General features: G+C 42.9%; 1 protein-coding gene across 8 annotated transcripts in view; it reads right to left on the bottom strand.

Annotated features, from left to right (window-relative positions):
- ESRRG (estrogen related receptor gamma) overlaps positions 1–27,659 on the bottom strand; it is a 724,179-nt gene that overhangs the window by 667,441 nt on the left and 29,079 nt on the right. For 2 of the 8 annotated variants that reach the window (XM_049868245.1, XM_049868241.1), the window contains exon 1: positions 2,755–26,864. The exons of 3 other annotated variants lie outside the window; for them this stretch is intronic. The gene's annotated coding sequence lies outside the window, so the exon portion shown is untranslated. Of the gene's footprint in view, positions 1–2,754; positions 26,865–27,659 lie in introns of those variants that run through there. 3 more of the 8 variants (XM_049868242.1, XM_049868246.1, XM_049868243.1) reach the window with 3 other exon arrangements.

Genomic DNA, 27,659 nt, shown 5'->3' on the forward strand with positions numbered 1-27,659 from the left:
ACAATTCTGAAACAAATAGAAAATCTCAGTTATATCATAAAGTCCCCTCACTCAGACAGTGAGTTGTTCAAGGTCTAATTGAAGCCAGTTCCATAGGTCAATCTGTAAGGCATAATTTAACCTCCTCAGATATGATTTGTTTTGCATTTAATAGAGTCTAGCACACAAGACAAAAAAAAAAAAAATCTAAAACTACTTGTATTGACACATCTGTAAACAAAAGCAGAACCTCAGAGATGACTCCCTTTCCTGTGACACGCTAATCTGGGGATTTGTCTGTATTAGAAAAGGTCATAGGACATGAGGAAAGTTTTGCCTTGAGTGTTCAGTTAAGGTGCACAGCATGTCTGTGAAGGAGAAAAAAGAGACCCTTCGGATCATTTTCAAACATAAGCCCATTACCTCTGGCAGGCTCTTGCTAAAATTCTAGCTGCCATCGAAATGTCCCTGTAAACAAGGTTACCCAGCACAGCCCCAGAGAGTCTTCTCAGCAACACTTTCCCGGCAAGCCCTTCAGCTGTCTGCATAGTTAGCGGTACCTTATCTTGCTGGGCCGCCATCCTCGTGCTGGTTCAAATCCAGAACTCAGAATGAAAGATGAAATATCCGGAAGGTCACTTACCACTGAAATACAGCTACAGCAGTAAGGGTGCTCAGCTGAGGATGGGGATGTGGTACGCTTTTGGTAACTTTTTAATTTCTGGAAAGTTGTACAGAATCCATTCAGCAGCACACACATGGAAACCTAATGGATCGAGCTGCTCTAGTTTGTTAAAGCACCACCCGTCAGATTCATCGTGCTCCCCCTGCAATTTCAGGATGTAGCGTACACGGAGATGTCAATGCCGTTCTGATTTATTAAGGAAAATAAACAATTTTTATCTACACTCCTTACCCCAGTCAGTGGACAGTCTCACCTGCTATACGATGCCATTCCCAATATACATACACGCTTCTCGTTACAACGTAGGTTCGAAGACTTTCAAGAATTGTTTTAGGAAAAATAACAAAGCTTTGCATAACAGACAAACGTACACACACACAGGTCATCTAAACCTGTTTCATTATATACTCAAGCCTTCTCATATTTAAAAGCAAAAAAAACTATCAAAGTCATTTCATCTGTTACTTGTGTTTTCATTTTTCATGTGCCTTCTCTATGACCATCATTCCTCAACTCAGATTTGAAGGCTGTTCAAATTTCCCTCTCTTCCCCACAAAGACAGAACTGTTTCCCAGGATGATTCACTCATTCTGGTAACACCAAATCTACGGGGGGGGGGGGGGCTGTGCTGGGGGGCTGAAACCACTCCTCAATCCCTTTCCTCTTCCTTCCCCTCTAGGACATTACTTCCTCTTTTTTCTTGCTTGCTGCTTCTGAATTCGGGCATTTTCCAAACACACTCCCCTATTTGGTCTTTGGGCACCGTGAGAAACAAACCAGAGTTTCTCTTCAAAACTACACTAAGCCATTCAGCTGCCCCCTCGACACTTCAAAACATCCGCAGGTCTCTTGATCTTGACTTAAAGTGTTAAGCAGGGGTGTTTCTAAAGCAGTAGGAAGTCCTGTGTGGACCTAACAGTTTCTTTTAACCCACATGCTGAGAATTTCGTCCTTTCTTTTTCTTTCCTTTTTTTTTTTTAAGAGAGGGAGAGGGTGCTACTTTGAACATTGCCCTCTGGTTTATGTTAGCAAAATCATTGGCTTTCTGTGTGTGTCTGTGTCTTGCTGCACAGCCTCTGGTGCTGGAACTACAACACAAACACAGCAAACGTGTTTCCCCAGCTTAAGCAGACTCATGTGGCAATTCACAACACAGCCGAAACAAGCACAATAAAGAAACACATACATAACCATTCTACAGCACTGAGGCATGGGGGGGGGGGTATCTCCAGGTCCTTCCGGACTCTTCCAGAATTGCTCATTAAGATTCTGAAGGGGGAGGGGGTGCAGTGAGGAAAAGGTTGCCAGGAGGGAAGAAGGAAGGGGGAGGAGGGGCGCTTTGCCCTCCGTGTCTCTCTCTGAGAATCTCCAGTCACCAAACATGGGGGGACGGGTGCTGGGGGGCCCTATCCAGGGGACCATTCTGACAGAGTTGAGGGGTAAGAGGGGGTGGGTTGTTTGAAATACTTAAAGGACGACCGGGTGACCTCCATACAACTTCATAGAGTCCCTGGGGAAGGTGAAAGGGTTGGGGAGAGGGGAAGGAAAGGCGTAGAGGACAGGAGGGAGCCACCTAGGACCAGAGCAGCAGCAAGCAGCAGTAGGATTCGCAGCCTGTGACAGCAGTCCTCAACTCCTGACAGCACCATCTCGCCAACCACCCTTCCCCAGAGCCCCTCTCCCCCAAAGACCACAGACTTCCCCTATCCCCTCCCGGTCCCAATGCTCTAACTCTGCCCACACTCTCTGCCACTTTACCAAGCCCTGAAGTCTGCATCCAGGAAGGGGGATGGGAGGGGTGTTTCAAGAACAAATCTAATTGAAATTAGAATTTCTCTGTGTCGCTAGCTAGCACACGTTGGCAGCTTTGCAGTCAGGATAAGGCAAGTCTGCAAGAGGCGGGCAGTACTTCTGGTTGTGTTATCGAGGGAGGGGTTGCCTCTTTTTTTTTTTTTTTTTCCAAGAGACTCTAAGCAAGTGAAGGGGGAAGGAGGTGGCAATAAAGATTTCAACCAGGACTGCACATAAAGAATGCCCCAGATGCAAATGTCTGTCTCCAGATGTTGATGGTAAGGATTCGGACCAGTTACCTTGGCAGGGTCAGAACTGCAGCAGCTTAATCAGGTGAGTCGTCGGGGATTTTAAAGAAGCCGAAGCCGGGTTCTTTGGCTCTGAAAGTCTACAACACCCCCATGCAGGAACCTTGCACATCTTACACACGCCTCCTTTCCCGGGCTCCCGCGACCTCGGCCGGCGAGGGGGTGCTGGCCGGCCCGCTGCTGGCAAGGGCAGGGCCGCCCGCTGTGCCCCCGCGGGCGCGGGGCCGGCCTGGCCCCCGGGGTCCGCGTCCCGAGCGGCTGTGCACTCACCGAGCCGGGCTGCGACGCGCAGAGGGGCGCCCGCGGCTAGCCGGAGCGCCCGGGCGCCTCCCTGCTCTCTTGGTAGCGTCGGTCCGCACTCCCTGTGACCCAGGACGTCATGATGCCTGTCTGTTTTCTCAATGATAACTTGGCAGAAGAAGAGAGAGGCTGCCAGGTTCTCCTCGGGTGGTTACGTGGTATGTGCACCTTTCTCTTTGCATGCGTTTCTCTCCCTTTTTCAAAATAAATACATACGTTTTTTTAAAAAAAAATTCCCGGCACTGTCAGGATTTGATTGCCTTATTGCGTTTGCATAATTGACGCCTCTGGGTGTGTGTATATGTGTGTCTGTGCGTGTGATTTTTTTTTTCCCCCTTTAAATCCGGCTGCTGCTGCCGCCGCGGCCGCTGCAAACGGAAAGCAAGCATGCGTTCATCTTTTGTCTTTCATTTTACCTTCAGGGTGACATTCAGTGCCAACTGCTCCCTTTTGACGGTCGCCAATCCCCGCCTGGGCAAAATAAATTTTTAAAACGTAGGGGGGAGGGGAAGGAAGAGCCCCCTCAATCCGAATGCTGGGGTTTGCCTTCCTTCCACTACCGGATCCCAAACCTACCCGACCCACCTCCCAACCCTGAAAAACCTTTTCCCTTCTACCCACCGGGCCCGGGCAGAGGATCGGCACCGAGACAGCCAGGAGCCAGACACTCCTGTTGGCGGCTTGCGCTTGCTGACTTCCATGTCTCAGTAGCATTCCCTGTGAGTAGGCCTCTCACAACTGGAGCTATTTTTGTCTCCCAGAGATGTGTTCTTTAAAGCCTTTTAAAAAATGGGGAGGGGGCAGGGAACAAAAAAAGCCAGAAAGAAAAGCCCAAGCCCCTATTCAAGGGTCTGTATGGTACATCATCTCTTGGCTGCTAACCAAAAGGTCGGCATAATATTTGGGGGGCTCCTGCCATCCGACCCACCAGGGAAGTTTGGAAGGGCAGAAAGGATAATTAGTTTTTATTTGGATTATTCTCCAACTGCAGGGAAACTTTATCATTGTTATTTTAAATACAAAGATACGATTGCTGGCTGTTCATTGTGTTTGTCATTTTTACATTCATGTTTTCTAGAATCGGTAGGGAAGGCCTCAAGAATAATCCTTAATATTTATTTCTGCAAATATGAGAATGTATTTTAGACATGTGGTCATATGACAGGTAATGCAGGCATCACCTCTTTTTATAATATTTAGTTTGTGTTATTTTTACACTGTATTTTTATGTAGTTTCTATTAGTCATAATGGATCTCCTCACCATGTGGGCATTACTGACCAACGACCAGCGCCAAGTTTGGCAAATACTTTTCTCCTTCTTTATCATTAGCTACCTATCTGGAGAAGCAGAATGGGTTTAGGATTTTTTTTCTCCCAAGCCCATTGCTGACCTTGGTCACCATCATGTATTGGTAGTTACCGTTCCTGCTGATTCCGGATCCCTAAAAGATGACAGCAAAAGCCAAGGTTATAAAGAACAAAGCAGGCAGGAGGGTGTCCGCTATGAGAAACAACGAGTAGGAGAGAAACTTTTAAACTCACCCAAGAGAATTTTCAGATGCTGTTTTTTTTTGTTGGTATAAGAATAGTTTAGCTATTTGAGAGGCTGACTAAGTTTAATGAAACTAGCAAGTAATGTGTTAGGTCTTTTCCCTTTAAAGTTACAGTCCAAGAATCACTAGGAAACTCCATAGGGAAGGTATTGTGATTATGCAAAGACCAAACAATCAGAATTGGAGACGTGCTGTGCTGAAGTGGATCTAGGAAGGGTCCCAGGACTACTGGCTAGTGGCCAGATGCTGCAGCTTGAACGGTGACTCTCCACTCTTGACAACTGGACATAGCTCTTCTGTCTCTGCTTCTCAGTCTCCCTGGAATGCCCAGAGGATGAACTGGTCCAGTCTAGTGGGCTACTTAGAGAGTGTCAGAGTCAAAGATGACTCTGAAGAGGGTAAGGGCCTATTCAAAACCAGAGTAGGGATCATCTACAGATTTTATGAGTAACTTTTCAGTAACTATCCAAGAGGCATTTGTTAATATTCAATCTACCAACCTGGTTCTCCTTTTTTTTTTTTTTTCCTCCTAATTTAACTTATTAATCTTGGAACTGGACCCTTACAGACCTACTGCAAAGGGAAAGTACCATAAAATTTTGACCTAACTTTAATCCCTGGAAATCCAATTTTATTTTATTTTCTTCTTTAAAAAAACAAAAACAGCCTCCCATGCTGTTTGTCACCAGTCCACATGCCAGTGGGGGCAGCCAAGTGGTTACCCTACCTGGGGGTGGGGGGGGGTGTTTGTGCAATTAGCAAAGCGAAGAGGAGGGCTACTCTAGAGGTCTGAATAGATCCTTCCTGAGCCCCCACCCCCAAAAAAACAGATTCCCTAAATCCAACTCCTTTGCCTAAGAAGAGCTCTGTTGCGTTTATTCAAGTTCAAACTCCTCAGACTGCCTTCAAGTCTTCATTTTCTGGGGTCTTCCAAAATACAAGATTTAATATTATCATAGTAGAGTTCAGTTTAGCTTCTCAACCAAACCAAAGGTGGTAAAAATGCTTAGCAAGCTGGCTAGAATGAATAGAAGACACTATTTTAACCACTTGTACTTAAAACACACCCGTTTCTGTCGAGTCGATTCTGACTCATAGTGACGCTATAGGACAGAGTAGACCTGCCCCATAGGGTTTTCAAGGAGCAGTTGGTGGATTTGAACTGCCAACTTTTGGCTGGCAGCTGAGCTCTTAACCACTGTACCACCAGGACTCCTTACTTGTGCTTGGAACGTGTAAATCTAATTAATTAAATCTTCTCAATGACAATATGAGAGAGGTACTATTATTATATCTATTTTACCAAAGGAAATGGAGACAGAGAGAAATTAAGTAATTTGCCCATAGTTAGATAGCTGGGATTCAAATTCAAGTGCTTTGAGTCCTCACTATCAACGTTTCTGCCCATTACCTACCTATCCAACCTTACTTCCAGCTACTCACGACATGCACCTATGGTTTAGTTGGGTGGTCACCCACTGCTCACCCTCCATCCTGTTAACTCATACGCCAAGACCACTGCCCAAGTGTTCATTCCATCAGCATCCTCCAAACTTTCCAAGTGCCTTCCTTCTGCCTCTTCAACTGTTCAAATTCTATCGATCAAGGCCAAGTTCAACTCCTACTTCTTCTTCAAAGGCATTCCTTATATTCTTGGGTATCCTGATCATTGTTTCCTCTCTGTTCCACAATGTTCTCTACTACATAAGACGTCACTGTTCTCTAGTTGTTTCTGGGGTTTATTTTAAATCTCCTCACCTTCCAATTCCTTTCTGACACGATTATGCCCGTTTTTCCCCCTCTCTCTCTTCCATTTTGGCTAACATCTTGCCAAGTACAACACTGGCTCTCATTCAATGGTTTCTAATGCATTAATTAATATAAAACTGACCTTCGGAGAGCTATCGTGCCACTTCTCAATTTGACAGAAATTTAAAGTTTTATGTAGGAAACGTTGTAACCTTTTAGCTGAAGAAACTCAAGCTGAAGAAAGCTTGATTTTCCATGTTTCAAATGGTCCCTAGAAAACAACCAAGTAAGATCAGAGGTGAAAATACTTAACTGGAGAATTGTATTAGGATGAGGTAGAATTTAATGGGCTAATTGTAGTATTCGGAAAGTTGCTATAAACTTCTTCACTATGACTTTTTAGCTGTTATGAGCCTTTCTTGGCTATATGTATTTAGAGTTTTCTCAGTGTCAGGAAATCATACTTTCTGTTTAAAAAAATAGGAAAATAAGTGGAGACCAGTAGTCAGGAGGCTTGTAGTCTCACCTTAGACCTGTTACTGGTCAGCTGTGAATGACTTATGGCAAATTATTTAACCATTCTGGGACTCAGTTTCCTAATTGCATAAGGGGAAACTGAACTAACCTCCCAGCTCCCAGCTCCAAGGTCCCCGAAGGTCTGAGCTTTTGCAAGTCTGAAAAGGGGGCCTGGGGGACTGTGGGGGGGGAGATAAAATATATCAGCCTAGAGGGAGACTGGAGTTTTTGTGTTTTTGCTTTTTTGAGGATACTAAAATGATGCTGGGGGGCTCAGGTGAAATTAACAAGGTTCAGATCTCTAATTCCCAAGTAAATTTTGGGGTAGCTCAGCAAAAAAAAAAAAAAAAAAAAAAAAATCCGTAGATCAAAATATGTTCAATCTTACATTTTTCAACACTGTCCCTTTGTATGAGATATTCATAACCGAACATACCAGTAGCCCACCATATCAGACAACATATTAGTCACCATTCATGTTTGCCTCAACCTACTACTTTCTAACACGATCAAATTGTTGTTCAGACCTCACTGGACATGAATGGATCCAGGGATCTGGCCTATTTTCCATGGATGCCTTGAATTAAGTCATGAAGCTAGGCTAAAGAGCACAGGCCTACAGAATAGACTTGGGGACCAGACCCAGAATGGGATTGTTTGCATATTTCCTGGTTGTGACTAAACTTTGAGCAAGCCTCACTCTATGTTCCTTTCTTATTTGTCCTTGTTTATGGAATAATTATAACCCACCAACCTTCTCACCAGGCTTTTGTTAAGATAAAATGAAATAGACGTGAAAAGCACTTTACCAATACAACATAATATTATCAACTTTTCCTACATAAAGTGTGTCTCATTTTACAATGGAGACAGTTTCTGAACAATTTACAGCTAGTACAGCACTTGCAGATGAGAATTTGAGCCCCTTGGCTGAGAATCCAAGTTGATTTCTACTGCGCCTTGCTGGCATAGAACTTTACAACGTCATATTGCAGGTTAGAGGCCCTTGTGCCATAGTGGTTAAGAGCTACGACTGCCAACCAAAAGGTCAGCAGTTTGAACCCCCAGCCGCTCCTTGGAAACTCTATAGGGCAGTTCTATGCTGTCCTATAGGGTCTCTATGAATCAGAATCAACTCAATGGCAATGGGTTTGGGTTTTTTTGGTTTTATCGCCCATTAAGGGCAGAATCGGATTTCAGGGTAGATCTGTTGCTTGCCCATAGTACACACTACAAAAGACATGATACAAACTGCAAGAAACTATTACAGCTAACCACACCTCAACTAGAATCAAATTAATTAAAACATTTATTTAAAATATAAATTTATGCCATACTTCTGACATGCAATAATGAGAACAATTTCATATAAGGCAGTGGTCTTTAACTCCAATTTCATAATAGCTTTAGGGATCTATGGATGACATAAGAAAACTGAAGGCAATTTGTGTGTGAGTGTGTGTGTGCACGTACACATTTGTGTGTGTTCTCAGAAGACTCATAACTTTCATCACATTCTCAGAAGGGTTCGTGAGTCTAGGAAGTTTAAGAACCACTGACCTAAGAGTAGTTTATTTTAAAACTGAACTCAAAGGGAATCACACATTCATTTAAGTCAAACGTCACACTGGCTACAACATCTATTCAGAATGATGGCCTTGAGATACAATAAAAGCCTCAATCATCAGAGAAATTTATTTTCAAGCTATTTTATTTAACTAACACAGGAAAATGTACCAGGCTGTTAAAAAGCCTGAAATATTGACTTAATGTAAGAAGAGGTTTCCGGTTTTGTATAACTACCTGGGCAGTCCTCTGTGTGCTAAGAAAAGGGGATTGGTGTGGGAAGGTGCTCACTGGTCCACTGAGGACACTTGGGAGCCCACTGCAGCTGTAGAGGTGGCAAAGAATGAAGGCCTGAAGCAGGACTGTTGCAGTGGAATGGGGAGGAGAGACTAGAGGGAACTAGAATCGACAGACTAAAGTGTCTGGCATGAATTAATGGTAAGACACTGAAAAACAAAACAAACCCATTGCAGTCCAGCAGATTCCAACTCATAGCAACTCTGTGGGATCTAACTATGAGTTGCAATTAACTCAAAGGCAATTTTTTTTTTTTAACTTTATGGAAGCAGATTGCCATTATCTTTCTCCCGCAGTGCAGTTGGTGGGTTCGAAGCTCCAAGCTTTCTGTTAACAACTGAGCACTTAACCACTATGCCACCAGGGCTCCTTAGGACATTAAAGAGGTACAAATAAAGGTTATGCTAAGAAAATAATGAATTTGGTTTGGGGTTAAAGACCTGGGAAACAGCTAGAATCCACTGGAGATAGTTATTGGGGAATCATCAGTGAATCGGGGATGACATAAGCTGGTAATAAAGGTGGGAAAAAATATGAAAGCAAGTGATTAAGGAGAGTATGAAATCGAATTGAATTTGCTTGTATAAGATATAATTTGTAAGATACAAAATTGTATAACAGCTAAGGAAAAGTAGTGTAGGTAGCTTTAAATTCTTATGGACACCTGTACTTGTGCAATGAATTTCTGAACATAGCTATAAATCTCAGAATTTTATTCTTCACCTGGGATTTTCTAGAGTTTTTTCATTGAGATCATGCGTTTAAAGCCCAAGTTCAGAAGGAAGAAAGAGTTTTTCTTGGCAACCAGGTTCCACTGGAAAAAAGTAATCAAGATGTCACCTGATGCCACAAGTTACCAGCTATGTTCTTAGCTCTGTGGGCCTGCCAGCTGCTGAACCAGCAGAGGAAGGTTGGTGTATAATGGAAAGAACACTAAATCTAGAGTCAGAACGCTTGAGTGTGAGTCTCCTTTCCGCTTCATACTGCTTTTGTGACCCCAAGCAACTTATTCAACTTCTCAGCACTGAGATTTTCCCTTTAGTAACTGCCCACCATCCTACTGCCATCCTCAGGTATTAGTCCCTAGAGCATTCGTGTTTCTGTGATCTCCAAAGGGCTGGCATGAGTGAGCCCAACCACACACCTTAAGAGTCACCTCCTTGGTGAACTCTGCTGCCCGTGATGGCCCAGTGTGGCCCATTACTCCCTTCTCTCTACTTCCGTCAACACACTTTTGTAACTGTACTTACCATATTTATTAAATCATCACTAATATGTCTGTCTTTGCTACTCAGCTTTGAATGCTTTTAGTGTGGCAGATGACTTTGTGTGTAGCATACAGTAAGTGCTCCACAAATGTCAAATGAATAAACTACTATTGGGGAGAGGATCTGCCTGCTTCCGTTCCTATTCCACGAAATGTCTCTAGCTGAGCTGGGAAATGGAAACAACCAGGATCGACCTGACTTACGGGTCAGGTCATGTGATATGGGTGTTTTGCTCAGAAGGGGCCTCTCGCCCATAGAACTTGTGCATTTATTGTTCACTAGGAGCCCTGGTGGTGCAGTGGTTAAGAGCTCAGCTGCTAACCAAAAGGTCAGCAGTTTGAATCCACCAGCCATTCCTTGGAAACCCTATGGGGTGGTTCTACTCTGTCCTATAGGCTCACTACGAGTTAGAATCAACTTGACTGCAATGGTTTTTGTTTTTTTTTTTTTGGTTTATGCACTTTAGGGAGTCCCTGGGTGGTGCAAACAATTAATGCCCTCAGCTGCTAAAGGAAAGATTGGAGGTTCAGGTCCACCGAGAAACACCTCAGAAGAAAGAGCTGGTGACCTACTGCTGAAAAATCAGCCCCTGAAAATGCCAGGGAGCACAGTTCTCCTCTGACACACACTGGGGTCGCCACGAGTCAGAATCAACAGTAACTTTTTTTTTTTTTTAATGCAGCCTTATGTGTACAGTTCTTTAAAGGGATAAATCTATTATTTCCCAATCAGATTTAAGCTTAAAATGCAAATACTCCCAAAAAGGTCAACATTACCTTCACTTGGCATAAATAGAAAACCGAGGTGAGAAGAGAAGGTGTGGCGGGCGTTGGGACCCTACAGGTGGGCAAAATTGCCGTCACAGCATGGCAAAAAGGACACAGGACCCAGAACCCAAACTTCCTGTAGAATCATCTCAAACTCTTTACAGTCAGTTACGTTTAAGATGGAAATTACGATATTAAGTATCAGGGTGATTTGGGAGGATTACATGAGATAATGCATGTGAGGACATCACACCTTGCCCCAAACATCAGTTGATTCCGATTCATGGCAATGTCACCTGTGTCACAGTACAATTGTGCTTCATAGGATTTTCAATGGCTGATTTCTCGGAAGTAGATTGCCAGGTCTTTCTTGTGAGGCACCTCTGGGTGGACTCAGACCTCCAGCCTTTCCATTAGCAGCCAAGCTCATTAACCATTTGCATCACCCAAGGACTTTGTTCAAAATAGGCAGCTAACAAAAGCAAATTATTCTTCTCCCTTCTCCCTACCTCCCTCCTTTATTCCTCCTTGCCTGCTTTCCTTCCTAGAAGAAGAGAATACAGCTCATCAATATGGAACCGTGATCACCTTGTAAGCCTTTCTCTTGGTCAAAGCCCATTGCCAAACCGGTTGCCATCCTGTCAATTCCAACTCATAATGACTCTATAGGACAGAGTAGAACTGTCCCATAGGGTTTCCAAGAAGCCCCTGGTGGATTTGAACTGCTGGCCTTTTGGTTAGCAGCCGTAGCTCTTAACCACTACCCCACCAGGGTTTCTGGAACTGCTCCATAGGGTTAAAAATAGGGTTCCTGGAATTACCTTGTGTCAGCGGTTCCCAAGCTTTCCTGCACACTGGAATCACTTGGGAAGCTTTATAACCCTGATGTTCAAGTCACACCCACAGCAATTAAATCGGAATTCTAGAATTGGGAACCAGAAATAGTCCTTTTTTTTTAATGGGCCTGCGGCTACTTAGCTGATTGGAGCTTGATGCTAATTCAGCCCAAGCTTCAGAGTCTTCTCCAGAACAGGTCTTCACTCTGCACAGACCCAGAATTCTCATTCCTTCTTCAGCCCTCCCATGGCAAGGGCTTTATAAATGAACCCTAGCTAGAGAGGGTAATAACAGTGGACTGACTCATCATGGGCACCAAAAAAGCAAATAAAAAACACAGAAAACACCTGCATTTGTAGAACTCCACAATTTACAAAGCCCTTTAGCACCTTATTGTATTTAACCTCCACAACAACCCCGAGCCATAGGCATTATTGTTACGCACAAGTTACAGCTGAAAAAACTGAAAATAAAGAAGTTCAGCTTTCTCAGGAACAAAGTGGCAGAATCAGGCCTGTGCATGGGTCCAGGATCCCAGAGTCATCATTCTTTATCCTATACCATAGTGTCTCAGAGGTTCACAGATTGGTGGACAGCAGGATCATATCTGCATTTGACGGTTGGTTCAGAACTAGGATCTAGTTTCTCTTGAGGTCAGGAGAGAAGGGGAGGAGGGAAGGAAGGAAAGAAGAAAGAAGTTAAGGAGAAAAATATTGCCAAATATATTTGAGTAAAAGAAGCTTCTTTCCAGTAGGCCATTTAAAATTATTTAATATGCTAATAAGAGTTATAAATTTCTAAAACTTAGTAGTTCCAAACTTGAACAGTGAACCCCTTTTTAACTCGGCATTCTCAATACTGACCCACAGCACACCCTTTGGTAAAGGCTGCTATGGCTTTCTGTCTCCTACTGCAAGACATCTTTCGAATGTCACACTCTCACAGAGGACTCCCCTGATCACTTTATTTAAAACTGAAACACCGCCTGTCCCGGATCCCAGTCCTCTCTACTTGCTTTTCTGCTTTGTTTTCTTTTCCCCCATAGCACTTAACACCTTGTAGTAAACCTTATAGTGTACTTATTTGTTTGCTGTCTGTCTCCCTCTCTATGTCTTCAAGCTCCATGACAGCAGGACGGTTTCTGAGGTTTTTTCCCACAGTGGTATCTCCAACACCTAGAAGAGTACCAGGCACAGAGTATGTGCTTAATAAATATGTGTGAAAAGGATGAATGACGGCCGAAGAGAAACGTGTTATGGAAGAAATTCAAATGGAAGCATCTTCTCTAGTTAGATCTGCTTGAAGAGTACCAAGAAACTTTCTAATTAGTCATCCTTGCAATGGCCTGATGAAGTAGATATCATCCTCAACTTATAGAAAAAATAAAGTGAGAACTAACAGGATTAGACTGCAAAAATTGGCAAAATTGTTAAACTGGAATTGAATCCTTTTAATTTTCTGTGTAATTATTGTGGAACAAAGTATATATGGTGGATGTTTCCAACAGGATCTGTGAACCATATTATAAATGCGAACAGCTATGAATTCCACCACGCATCAGTTTGTGTTAAGGTGCTGTCTTGCATATCGCTGTGATGCCAGAAACTATACCACTAGTATTTCAAACACCAGCAGGGTCACCTATGGTGGACAGGTTTCAATGGAGCTTCCAGACTATGACAGACTAGACAGAAAGGCCTGGTGATCTACTTCCAAAAACCAGCCAATGAAAAACTTTATGGATCAAAACAGAATATAGTTCCACATAGTGCTGGCAGATGAGCCCCCTAGGTTGGAAGGCACTACACCATAGCTACAACAATGGACTCAAACATACCAACAGTCATGAAGATGGCAAAGGACTGGGCAATGCTGTATTCTGTCACACATAAGGTCACCATGAGTAAGAGCTGACTCATGGCAACTAACAGCAATATGCCATGAATTACATTGATGCCTAATGTATCAGGCCAGCAAACTAGTCTCCATCCATCAAAGCCAGATCCCAAGCTGGGATATAAAAAGTGAGCAGATTGCTGACATAATGACGCTGATCATTGCCTGGGTTCAGATTCTTCACAGGTCAAATCATACTCTGGGAAATGTTCTGCAGAATTCTCATGGAAGTCAGCCTGTAACATGAGAGTTGTTAGCTGGGTTCTCGTGCACCATCTTACAAGGGTTGCATTGTGCAGTACAATGTTTGCATCGTTGTAGAGCTTTTCTCTGTAAAGGTCAAGGTGCTGTGAACAATTCAAATACAAGCAGAAATGAGGATGGTTCATCAAGCTTAGAAATTCACCCAGCTGACCGACTCCTCTTCAAACACAGAGAGTAACAATGAAGTGGAGAATATAGTGCACAGTAGTAGTGTTCAAGGGATGCTCTGTTCCTCTGTTTCCCTTTTTATCCAGAAAAAAACTACCTTTATGAACTGAGGCTGTTTTAGCAATGAAAATGGTATTCATGAAACACAGCAGAAACAGCATATCCAAATGGGCATTTCCCTTCAAAACAGTAACTTGGGGAGGCTACATAATTCCCTCAGCAGTCCTGTGATTGCTCAAAACATTTTGGGAATTTCTCTTTTAAAATTACCGTCATAACTGGTTTAGGACTTGCACAAGAAAACCAATATCATTCCTTTACAGTTGTGCTTTATATAATAAAAATATTGTTGTTAGGTGCTGTTGAGTCGATTCTGACTCATAGCAACCCCATGTGACAGAGGAGAATGGCCCCATAGGTTTTTTTTGGCTATAATCTGTACAGAAGCAGCTTGCCAGATCTTTCTCCCTTGAAGCTGCTGAATGGGTTCGAACCACTGATCTTTCAGTTAGCAGCCCAGTGCTTAACCGTTACACCAGCAGGGCTCCTTGTAATAAAAATACGTTTCAATTCCAGGCCCACTGATTACCACAGTACACAAGTCGGTCTGTGCCTGGGGAGCTTGGTTGGTCAGTGTAGTGGGTAATGATTCGGCTGCACCTCAGAGTCCTACAGGCACTCACTAAAGACACAGGGTACCACGCTGACCCCGGCCTGCTATGTAACATGTCAGGGTCGCAAATCAAGAGTTTGTTTTTGAACAATCACCCCAGCTGATTCCGAAGCATCCAGTTTTCTTTGTGAACTGTGGGTTAAAGTGTCCTGCTGCTGCGAGACAGGGTGTGGGGTCTGAACCCTGTTCTGAGCCAGTTAATCTTCCTTTACTTCATGGTCACAAAGCCCAAACCTCTCTAACATCCAATCATTCATTCACTCTCCGAGCATCTACTGAGCCTTTACTGTTTGTTCTATTTTAAAAAGAGAAACAGTTGGTAATGTGAAGGCCAGAAGAAAGGGTATGTATGGACGGTTAGCTTAAAAACACATCCCCATTGGATATACCCTCTTCCTCTTCATACTCTTTTGACAAGCTTATGGCTTCAACCTTTTCTTTGGAGGCAGCCCAAAACAGAACAAAAACGTAGCCTCCTGAAGAAAATTGTGTGGAGTCAGACTCTTGCCCCAGTCCTTAACTGGTTGACCTTCAGCAAGATACTTTCCTGTTCTGCACATCAGTTTGCCCCCTGCATGTGATGTAGTTAATAATACAGAACCTACCTCATGAGAATTTGAGAGGATCAGTGAGATAATATTTATAAAATACTTAACTCAGTACTCACAGTTTTCAGTAAATATTAGTTATTATTATTTTTGGAAACCCTGGTGGTGCAATGGTTAAGAGTTCAGCTGCTAACCAAAAGGTCAACAGTTCAAATTCACCAGGCACTCCTTGGAAGCCCTATGGGGCAGTTCTACTTTGTCCTATTGGGTCACTATGAGTCGGAATCAACTCGATGGCAATGGGTTTAGCATATTATATTAATAATAATATATACTGAGATATTAACAGTAATAATTAAGATGTGTTGAGTTCTCGGCACAATATACACTTACAAAAATCCTACTATGTAGATGCTGTTAAAACTCCTCTTGTACAGACTGGGAAACCAGGGTCCAGAGTGTACAAGTTGCCCTTTCTCCAGGTCAGGTCTTCACGGCCTATTGCCTGGGCTAATGAAATAACTTCCCAAAACTGCTCTGCAACTCCCAGTTGAGAGTTCTCCAACCACTTCTCACCCAGCTTTCAGAATAACTTTCCCAAGATCAGTTCTCACCATTCATTTATTCTTTAATTTCACAAGCATTTATTAGTAACCACAGTCCAAGCAGTATTTTTCTAATCCATCACTGACACATGTAAAGATAAGTCTGCCATGACCCTGGTCTGGAAGGAGCTGTTAGTCTTCGGGAAAGGCTGCTGCATAAACAGACAATTGCCATAAAGACCGATGTGTGCAGTACAGACCCGAGCAGAAAAAAGGATCCCTAATGCAGCACGGGGCAGCCTGAGGGGCGGAAATGCGTCCAAAAAGCTTCTTGGGGAAAATGACCACAAGGTTAGACGGTTGGGAGAGTCAGCCAAGCAGTTGGTGAGGGAGAAGAAAGAAGAAAGGGCCTTCCTGGCAGAGGGGAAAGTAGGAACAAATGCAGACAGGTATCAGTACGCTGTGAGCAGGAGACAGCAAATAAGGCCACATTGCTCAGTGTCACTCTGTGTCAGAGGGTAGTTTAGGGACTCAGTCTGGGAGGCTTGGGTTGGGGGTTTTTCTTAAAGCTTGGTTTACACATAAACATCCAGTTTTTATGTGTTTATGTTTATTTGGACTTATTTGGAGCAGGTAGAGAGCTGACTGAGATTATGGGGGCTAAATTTTCCTCCCCCTTAGTCAATCTTGCCACTATTGCTGGTATTGCTGCAATATGAAGTGTGAAGCAGAGAGAGAGCTTCTCAGCCAGCTTAAGGACTTGGACTTCACGTTGCAAAGGGCAGCAGCTAACGGCTCTTAAGAAAGGAACAACACGATTGTCCTTGTGTCAAAGAAGAGAAGACTCAGGTGATGAATGCCTCTCCCTACCTCACAATTGTTAAATGTCTTCCTTGTGCCCAAAGAAGAAAGTTTAAGCTCCTTGGCCTTTCAGGGAGAGGACCAGTTGTAAAGGCCCAGAGGTGCCAGCATATTTGCTCTGTTGGAGAAACAGCAGGCAGACCCATGTGGCTGAAGCAGAATCAGAGGTAGGACAGGGAGGTGCAGTGGAAAACGGTAGGGGGTGAGATCAGAAAGACAAATCACATAGCTTGTAAAGGCCCAGGTAAAGCCTTTGGAATTTACTCTGAGCCCCTCAGGAGCCAGTGGACGGGCTGAGCAGAGAGGCAACCTGATCTGACTCATTTTTTTTTTTTTAATCACTCTGGTAGCTCTCATCCTGGATGCCATCACATAATAATATACTAGACCTGGGTTCTGCACCCAAAATAGTCTCCAACCTTCTCTTGTCTCAGCGCCCCTTCTTAAACTTCACAAATTCTTACATCTATTCTTTCGCACACTTATCTTTGACTCACAAGGAAAACTACTGATGTCAAAGGCTGGACTCCTTTTCGTGTCGCCTGCAGCCCCTGCTGAGAGTGCTGATGTGGACAGCATTGTTGATAGCCATATACAGAACACTGGTACCTACTACCAGCTGCCACTGAGTCTACCCCAACTCAGGAGGCCCCACGTGTGTCAGAGTAGGACTGTGCTCCGGAGGGTTTTCAGTGGCTGATTGCTTTGGAAGTGGATTGCCAGGCCTTCTTACCAAGGCACCTGTGGGCGGACTTGAACCTCCAACCTTTTGTTTGCACCAACCAGAGACTCCTTACCAGTACCTACTGAGAACTTAATTGAGTGATGAAAGCCCTGGAGACTACTATTTAAAACAAATGCAATGGAAAGGGGCAAATATTAAGTGGAAAACCATGGAGCCTGGATCCAGCAAACCTGGCTTCTCCGGGGGCCTTGAGCAATTCAGCTCTCTGAGCCTCATTCCCTCATCTGCTCAATGGAGATGATCCCTGTGATACAGTATTGAACAGGGAAATATAAATGAGACCAAACGGGTGAGAGGACTTTGTAAGTAATAACAGGGTACATGAAAATGAGACATCATCATTTTCTCAGCAAACTAGTCACCAAGCAAGGTCTTGAAGCCACAGGACTACAGCATCTTCAGGTAGACACAGAGGTAGGGAAGGGCCTGGAGGAGCTGGTATCGGGTGGCACGAAACACTAGGTTTCAGGATAAGCAGAGTTGGAAGAAAATAGTGACATCATCCATTTTCCCACTCATAATACATGTCGTAGCTGAGACGTAGTGGTTAAGAGCCACGGCTGCTAACCAAAAATGTCTGCAGTTTGAATCCACCAGCTGCTCCTTGAAAACCCTATGGGACAGTTCTACTATGTCCTATAGGGTCACTATGAGTCAGAATCCACTCGACAGTAAAGGGTTTTGTTTTTTATAATTTTGAATTTTATAATAAAGCTCCTCCTTCTGTGGTGAGTAACAAATCATTGGAGAGTTCACATAACGGGTTATTTTCTGGGGAAGTGTTTCTGAATGATCACGGGTTATGCATGGTTCAGCTGGATAAGTAAGGTAAGCACAATATCCTGTTCAGCTCCTACTTCCTGTTACCTCTTGTTCCCAAAGAGGAGCCCACTGACCCACAAACAAATTCAGATCCATTCCCAGCCCCAACATTCATCTCGGCCCGTGGTTGGAAGCCATGCCAGAAGGGTGAATAAGCATGTTATCATCATTCTCCTGGTCTGGTGCTGACTGGGTATCTTACCTCCAGTAACTAGACTCAAATGTCCACTTTGCTCTTAGTGTGACTATAATAACTAATAAAAAATATCTATCATATATTGAGAAGCCCTGGTGGCACAGCAGTTAAGAACTCGGCTGCTAACCAGAAGGTTGGTGATTCAAATCCACCAGCCACTCCTTGGAAGCCCTATGGGGCAGTTCTACTCTGCCCTATGGGGTCGCTATGAGTCAGCATTGACTCGATGACAATGGGTTTGGTTTGGTTTCAATTATCATATATTGAGTTCTTACTGTGGTTCAGGCATGGACTAAGTGTCCTGTTGGTGTGTAACATCACAATACTCCTATGAGGTACGCACTATTCCATTTTATTATAGTCTTGAAAGTGGGAATTCAGAGAGATCAAATAACTTGCCCTCATTGCCAGCTTAGCAAGTGATGGGGCCAGGATGTGAGTTCAGCTCTTCATTTCCTAATCCTTAATCATGACCTCTGTACTCGAACCTGGCTCCTAAAAGCTGGCCCGGTGGATGGGTTCACTGTAAGGACTGGAGTCTGTCAGTCTTTCTGGATTGCTGCTGACTGGTCTCCCCTGGCCTTCTCTGGTATAACCCCACCTACCACTAGCTGGACTTCCCACACGCTGGCACCTGCTGGCGCTCCCACCTGTCTCCAGGACACAGATTCTGTGCATTCGTCTCCTCCTGGACTTCCTCCCCCAACCCACACATGGACAACCACCCTGGCACCTGCCCATCCCATTAGCCACCTCTAACCTCAAGACTCAGTTTTTTTCTGGCCCATAATTTCTAAGAACGTGAAGCTGTTGGCTGTGTGAACTTGGGTTTCCTAGGGGGAAGGTTTAGAGGTCATTGAGGAGATAGCAAGAAAACATACCTCCACCCTGTTTATGTTCTAGAAACGATAAAATAAATCTTGAAACTATATAGTTATCATTTCAAGAACTAAATCAGACCAACTTCATCAGATCGTGGTGAATACAGCTGCCTGTGTAAGGAAATTAAACACTAATACAACCTCTCCAAACTGGACTGGCATTAAAAATGACAGCCTTGATAGACATAAATAAAACATATATTCTTTCTTCCAAAGAAAAAAAAAAAACTAAATAAAATAGGTAAAAATAGGTAGAACATAGTTTTAAATGCAATGATCTCTGAGCAATGGATTTCAAACATTTTTCAATCAAAGGGTCCGTTGTTTTCTTAAAGTAATGATACCTGGAATTTCAATGTGTAACAGAGATCAGAGGAGAACTCCTTTGACTGAACAGGCACATGAAGATCACCTATCCTTATCCTCTCTGCTTCACAGCAGCTCAGGAAGCTTCTCGGCCTACACACACACACACACCCTAGTCTCAATCTTTTTTTTTTTTTTTTAAAGTAATTCTGTGACTTATTCTGGGAGTACCTGGGTGGTGTGAACAGTTAATGTGCTTGCCTGCTAATCAAAAGGATGGAGGTTCAAGTCCACCCAGAAGGGCCTACAGAGCACAGCTCTACTCTGACACACATGGAGTAGCCAGGAGTCAGAGTCAACTCGATGGCAACTGTTTCGTGTATTTCTTTTTTTGTTGTTATTTTTGAGAGTATGTAGTTAAGTGCAAGTCGAGACGACAGAGGTGTAAAAGATACCGATCGGTTTTAAGTCTGGGCTATAAAAGAAGAAGAAAAGCTCTGAGTTGTCTAGAATAAAGAGGCTCATTTATCAGGAGGAATTTCTGAAACAGAAATTCCCTTAGCAGTCTTCTTGGTAACATGAACTACCCTGTTACAAGCTGCCTGACCAGCCTGAAGTTGTGCTGACACGGGGATATTTGGCTTTGAATCCTGCCTCCCTCCCCAGTGACCATAGCCCTGTTCCAGTCTTACCCCCTGTAACCTTGACAGCCTGACTTTGAGTTTTGCCAAACTCACTCCTATCGCTGTAAAGCTGTAAAAATTCTTCATGACAAACAATAGATTTTGCTTAATGTTATGTTTTGATCATGTTCCAAATATACTCTTGTCACGACTTAAAAGTTCCCCTCTCCCGAAAGCCTTCCCCTAGGGTCCACACCCTGAATTGGGACTTCTAGCTTCCTAAATTGTGAGAAAACAAATTTGTTTGTTAAAGTAAAAAAAAAAAAAAAAAAGTTCCCTCTCTCACCCCAGCTTACTAACTACTTGGAACAGAGAAACTTTCAAAACTGGAACAGTGAGGATAGTTTTAATGGATCTGGACGATTGATTAGACTGGAAATTTTCCATACATTAATCTGTCTTGCAAGCTAAACAGATGTGACAGCAGAAGTCAAACTCTGATTAATCTCAATTATCTTCTGATGTTAATAATTTGACTTCACCTTAAGACTTCAACAACAACAAAAGCCAAAGCAAAAAGTAACTGATATTTGCCACACTGTTAGAGTCATATCAGAAGATTAAAGGCAAGCAATTAACGATACTCCAAGTCTTCTCTTCCTAAGTACACTTGATAAGAAGCCTCTTTCTAATGTCCACCAAATTCTGCAAAACTCCAACTTTTCTGCCTGGATTAACAGTTTAGCCTGAGTTTTAATTTTTATTAGTGTTGACATTACCCAGCATTGAAACTGCAACCTCAGCTCACTCGTGGATGAGTCAAACGCCGGTGGTTTATGGTGGAGCCCTGTGTAATCTACAGCTGTGTCCTTTTACCTGAAATCTGAAACTTACACATACATATTGCACGTTTTCCCCCTTGGGCTTAGTTCGGAAAGTTTGTTTTATTAGGCAACAGACATAGGAAAGGGTTCAAGTTCTTTTTAATAGTTGCATTTAAATGCATATATGAACATTTCACTGTAGATAGTGAGACTAACAGTTCACAGAGAAGTTACCAAGTAGATATATGGTCTGCTCCTATGCCCAGACCTAATGCTGAAATGTATGAAAAACTCTCCCAAAACTCCGTGTAAGCTACTTATGCACAAGGGCCATACGACTGGCCTCCATACAATTATTTAAGATGTTATATAAAGAGTGTTTTCCATCTTTCTTATGCTTGGAAATAGATTTTATGACTGTGAATCAGAGCCAAAAAATATAATTTTATGCCATAAAAAAGCCACCTTTTCCTTTGGCTGTGGGAATTTATATGTACATATTTATGTGCATATATAGATAAAAATCTTCATAAAAACAGAGTGGTCCATTTGAGATGAGCTCTATTTAAAGTATGTCATTCCCGACTCTGATAATATCACTGCTATGCTTTAAAAAATCCAGTAGCTCCCCACAACTTGCCAAATTAAAAACAAATACCCAAAACCAGCATTTGAGCTTCTGCACAATTATTTTTTCTTTTCTGCCTTATCCCCTAACTTCTAACTGCACAAACCCTTAACCGAGTCAAATGAGACCGGATACAGTGGCCTCTATATCCAAACTAGTAATTCTCTCTCAAACCATGCCACTATTTTCGTTTGTCAAAATCCCAGTCATCCTTCAAAACTTCTCCTAAATGCTACCCCCTTGCCACCATCTTTCAACTCCTATAAATATCAGCTGTCCATCACTCAGACTTCCCTCTCTCATTACCACTTTCTCAGTATTTGCTGTAACTCTGCTTTGCTCTGAACGAACAGGTATCCTTTTCTCCTCAGTCTCTCCTGCTGCCTTCATTAGTCTACATCATCCTTGAGGAGAGGAGTGCGTCCTGCTCACGTTGGCAGCACTGTAGCATCTAACACAATCTCATATGAAATAGCTGTTCCAGAGAGGAGTGGGAGGTGGAGGGGACTGGTGAATTACATCAAATGGGCCTTTTAAAAAAAATCATTAGAATAACATTTCTTTAATAGGTTACAGAGCCACATATGTTAAAATTGTGATAATACGGTAGCCCATATATGAAAATGTAATGAGACAACCTAAAAGACAAGGCCTTTATCCATCTGACAGATTTCGGACAACACTAAATGTACAGGAGCAAAGCATTAGCTTGATCTTCCTACCAAAATGCTCAGGAATAAACCCGTGGAGAGAATATTCCAAGGCTTCATGGCATGGGATGAGAATGAGAGCTTTCCTCCATTTAGATGTTGTGCGAGACTGCTTTACAGAGGTACTAAGCAAAGTCACAAAAGACACTGTCTGCAAACTGTATATTCTGCTCCCTGCACTCATTTTCGCAGCTGCAACCACATTGGTCACACCTGCAAGACCAAATCCAGGGACCAGCTTAAGCCCAGGCGAGAAGTATAAAGCCAAATGTCCTCTGACTTACAATCAAATTCATTCAGAAGAGTTTGCTTGCTTATGTTCTCTACAAGATCCAATGGAGCACCCAGTAGTTCTGGGTACACCATCAAAGAAGCTTAGAAAACAACAAACATTTTCAACTTAAAATGGGGATAAAAGGGCACTCTCCTCAGGTACCATATCAGAATCAACTTAAGGACTTTCTTAAACTACACGTTTCCCCATACCACCAGACACATCCCTGCTCTGGGGCTTAGTGGAGATTGACCCTACTTATCCTCATAGCCAAGGGATCCAAGTACTCTACCCAGAAGGAAATTTAAAGCCATCAGTGTTCATGATAAAATTTGAGGAATAAAACTGGTGAGGTTGGCCAGGCTGAAAACCATGAGTAGAAAAAATGTTATGGGTAAACCAAAGAGGCTAGTGGAAAAATGGTCAGAGTTCATGACTACTTCAGGTATTAGTGAACTCTGAGAAGACGTACTTTCTGGCCTCCTGAACATACCATAACCTTAAAGGGTCTTTAAGTTGGGGTAAGTCTTCTCTGGATGGCACAAACAATTAAGCACTTGGGTACTAACCAAAAGGTTGGTGGCTTAAATACCCCCAGAGGGACCTTGGAAGAAAGGTCTGGCAATCTACAGCCATTGAAAACCCTATGGAGCACAGTTCTACTCTGACACACATGGGGTTGCCATAAGTTGGAATCAACTTCACAGCAACTGGTTTTTTGTTTGTTTGTTTGCTCATTTGTTTATAAATTGGAGTAGGTGAACTTTGACCTTACTAAGAGGTGTCTTGGTCATCTAGTACTGCTCTAACAGAAATACCACAAATAGATGGCTTTAATAAAGATAAATCTATTCTCTCACAGCCTAGTAGGCTGCAAGTCCAAATTCAGAGGGCCAGCTCCAGGAGAAGGTTTTCTCTCTCTGTTGGCTCTGGAGGAAGGTCCTGGTCCTCAGTCTTCCCTTGGTCTGGGAGCATCTCAGCACAGGAACCTCAGATCCAAAGGATGCGCTCTGCTCCTGGCACTGCTTTCTTGGTGGTATGAGGTCCACCTGTCTCTCTACTCGCTTCTTTCTTTTATACCTCAAAAGAGATGGGTTTAAGACATTATCTATCTTGTAAATCTCATCAATACAACCGCCACTAATCCATCTCATTACATCATAGTGATAGGATTTACAACACATAGGGAAATCACATCAGATGACAAAATGGTGGACAATCACACAATACTGGGAATCATGTCCTAATCAAGTTGACAGACATTTTGGGGGAACACAATTCAGTCCACAACAAGCGGTAGATCAACCTTGTTCAGTTAGTTCTAATTCTAAATCACATCATCTGGCCTACTAGGTGTAAGCTTTTCGAGGCCACGTCCTGGAGTCTGTAAGTCAGCCTCCTCTTCATTAGCTAGAGCATGGATGATAAACAAGTGGCTCACTGGCTGCTGGTCCCACCCACTCTCCCAGCATCTTTGGCAGAGGTTGCTCATCAGTCACGTCACCCTTGTGCACATGACAAGCATAGCCACAGAAATTTTCTCAATGTAGCACATGCAAACACTACCCCTTGATCAGAGAGAGTCGAAGCCACTGTACCACCCCCATCCTAGGGAAGTCCTTTCCAATCACCAAAATTTGTCTGTTTTGACTTCCAAAATTTGATTACTTCTCACCATTTTGTCCTGAATCCTAGAACTTCAGCTTGCTCAGAATCATAACAAACCATTGTCTGTTTGCCTTTCTGAGTCTCATCCTCCTAACCCAGTTTATGATAACCACAGGGAGTCACTTACTTTGATTTTTGCTGCGATTTCTCAGTTTCCAAGCCAACACATGGATCAGATCTTGAATTTTATCCAAGTGACTCCTGGCTTTAGTTTCCTACCTGTTAGGGTCAGCCCTGCTTCCACTCCTATCTTTGCACAAATGCCCCTCAGGGTGAGAGGCCAGATGTCCAAGTTGGTGCTAAAGAGTCCTGATTTTTTTATCGCTTTCTGCAAGTATACACACATACAAAGAAGTGTCCCAGTGCTAGGTGCCCATTTAAGAAGGACAGAGGTCAATTACTGGGACTAGGAGTCCAAGATGGCACAAAGATTGACTGCCATTCAGGGTTCACTGAAATTCCCTTGAGTCTCCTTTGACTACCCCTCTCCCTTTATCTTGAGAGTCATTAAGCCTCCGCGGCTGGCATAAACTCAGGAGCCTTCCATGTCCCAGAACCATGTGGAATGTGGCCTCACTGTGTCACCTCCCACCCCTCTCAGCACCCAGCTCACCAAAACAAAGATCAGAATTTTGATATATTACTGCTAAAAAGCCACTGGAGACTCTGAAATAGGGTCGTCTACCCAGCTGAAGTTAATAAATATACCATTCTGACAGGGATTCATACAATTCCAATATTTATGTACAGATTAATACATGGCACTCAAAACTATAGGACAAATAGGAATGAGCCCCTTCTAAAAGTTTGTAAGATTTCATAAACAGTAGAACCTTTTCAGGACAAAAAGTGGTTAGCAAGAAGACTTCCCTATATCGGAATTCCTGATATCCCTCTCCTATAAGCTTATAAATAATTTTTTTTTTATTTATAAGCACAGGTTCCCCTGGATAGCCTCACAAATTTATAGCTACTGGCTCTCAGCAACCATACATCACCCATATTTCCCCAGAATGGGGTCCTTTGGGTGGGATGAAGGGCTCTGAGAGCCATTGTGGAAGATTAAAATGAATACAACTTTTTTGCTATTCCTCTCAGCGAGAGGACAATAGTTCCACCCATTGAAACTAAGCTATTAGAATGCAGTAAAAGCCACATTATGGGACTTCCGAAATTAAGTCATAAGAAACTTTACAGCTCCCATCTGGGTCTCTTGGAACATTCTCTCTCAGGACATTCCCTCTTGGAACCCAGCCACCATGCTGCAAGAAACCCATACTACAGGAAGAAGCCATATATAGGCATTCAGGTTGACAGCTCCACCTGAGCTCTCAATCGACCACCATCATCAATTGCCAGCCATGTGAATGACCCATTTGGACCCATCTGAAGCCATTTGAGGCTTCAGATATCTGCAGTCCTAGCCAACACCTAAGAGAAACAGAAAAATATTGAGGAATGGAGAATACATTGAAGTTGTCTAGGATTAATTTTACCTGGATACACAATCAACCCCCCATGAAAGCAGCAATTAAGAAATCAAACAACACACTGCATTGGGAAAATCTGCTGCACAAGACCTCTTTAAAGTGTTAAAAAGCAAAGATGTCACTTTGAGGACTAAGGTGGGTCTTACCCAAGCCATGATATTTTCAATCACTTCATATGCATGTGAAAGCTGGGCAACGAATAAGGAAGACCAAAGAAGAATTGATGCCTTTGAATTATGGTGTTGGCAGAAAATACTGAATATATCATGGACTGCCAGAAGAACAAAATATCTGTCTTGGAAGAAGGACAGCCAAAATGCTCCTTAGAAGCAAGGATGGTGAGACGTTGCTTCAAGTACTTTGGACATGTTATCAGGAGGGACCAGTCCCTAAAAAATGACATCATGTTTGGTAAAGTACAGGCTCTACAAAAAAGAGGATGACAATGCAACAGTGGGATCAAGCATAACAATGATTGTGAGGATGGTGCAATACTGGGCAGTGTTTTGTTCTGTTGTACATAGGGTCACTGTGAGTTGGTACTGACTCATTTGCACCTGACAATAACAAGCCAACATCTGACTTCAACCACAAAAGTGATCCCAAGCAGAACTGTCCAGCCATGGTTTTCCCAAAGTCCTGGCCCACAAAATTATGAGCAAAATAAAATGATTGTTTTAGGTCACTAAGCTTTGGGGTGAGTTTTCACAGAGCCATAGATAACTAGAACAGAATTTGGTGTCGGAAGTGGGATTCTGTCATAACAAATATCTACAACATTTGGCATTGTCTCTGGAACCAAGTTGTACGCAGTAGTTTGTAGGGCCTTGAGGGGGTAGGTAGTGAAAGCTGAAAGGGCCTTGTAAAGATGAGAACTGGAAGAACAGTGAGAAAATTATTATGAGAGGCTGGAGAAAAGAGTACCCGAGTTAAATACTGTCACAGGGCAGTTAGCAAAATTATTTTCTGCAGTAATGCAAAAACTACAAATGAAAGAGTACCAGAGTACCTAATGATCTTGAGGATGTGATTAGGATGTTTGCAGGTACAATGTGAAAAATGCTATCTGGCTTCTTCTAGCTGTCTTTGATAAAATTCAAGGAGAGGTGAATGAAAGAAAAGACTGCTCAATTATTTTAACAGAATTTAGAGGAAATAGAAGGGATCCAGGATTTTCTAAGTTTGAAAATATACTGTTTCTCATCTCCAATCTCTCTCAACAAAGGATTCTTAAAGTAATAAATGGTTAATTTCTTCAGAGTAAAGATCGAATTCAGTCTTTGTTAAGACCTCAGAAAGTTTGAAATGGTGCCCCATAGAACCTTTTAGCTACACAAAGGGTCTTCTAAAGACCTATGGACAAGCCTCATAGATCCTCTCTGCTAAACAATAGAGCTTCTAAGCTGTGTTTTTCTACAGCAGCCTCACACAGGGCTTGAGATAGAGAAGGATGTACCTTGAAGGTGAGGTTTCAACTAATAGAGTGAATGCCAGTAAGTCATGGAAAACCTATAATGTTTTTGAGAAGACTGTATTGGTAGATTGCCTGTTAGCTTAGACTAAGAGGGACAGAGACAGTACAAAAGAGGTCTATGACTCTTAACCTCCTAAGAGCAGGAACCAGGTTGAGAAATCTACAGAATCGCAAACGTGAGCTTTTTTTTTTTTTTAAGGAAAGTTGACTCAGAGGTAGAACCAAGGTCTCAGAGGGTAACAAACAAGAACCACAGAAAATAACTCCAAGGGAGCAACTCCGAGGAAGGAACTGGCCACCTGCCGTCAGCTCAATTGGATAAGAAACTGCTTTGTGCCTCCCGTCTGACCACCTCTCTTTATAAACGGATGTGTTTACTGCAGTTATACGATCTTTGTACCACCATTTTATACTCAGTGTTGGGTGTGGAGGGATATTTGTTTTTT

The sequence above is a fragment of the Elephas maximus genome, chromosome 24, assembly GCF_024166365.1.
Source record: "Elephas maximus indicus isolate mEleMax1 chromosome 24, mEleMax1 primary haplotype, whole genome shotgun sequence".
Lineage (NCBI taxonomy): Eukaryota > Metazoa > Chordata > Mammalia > Proboscidea > Elephantidae > Elephas > Elephas maximus.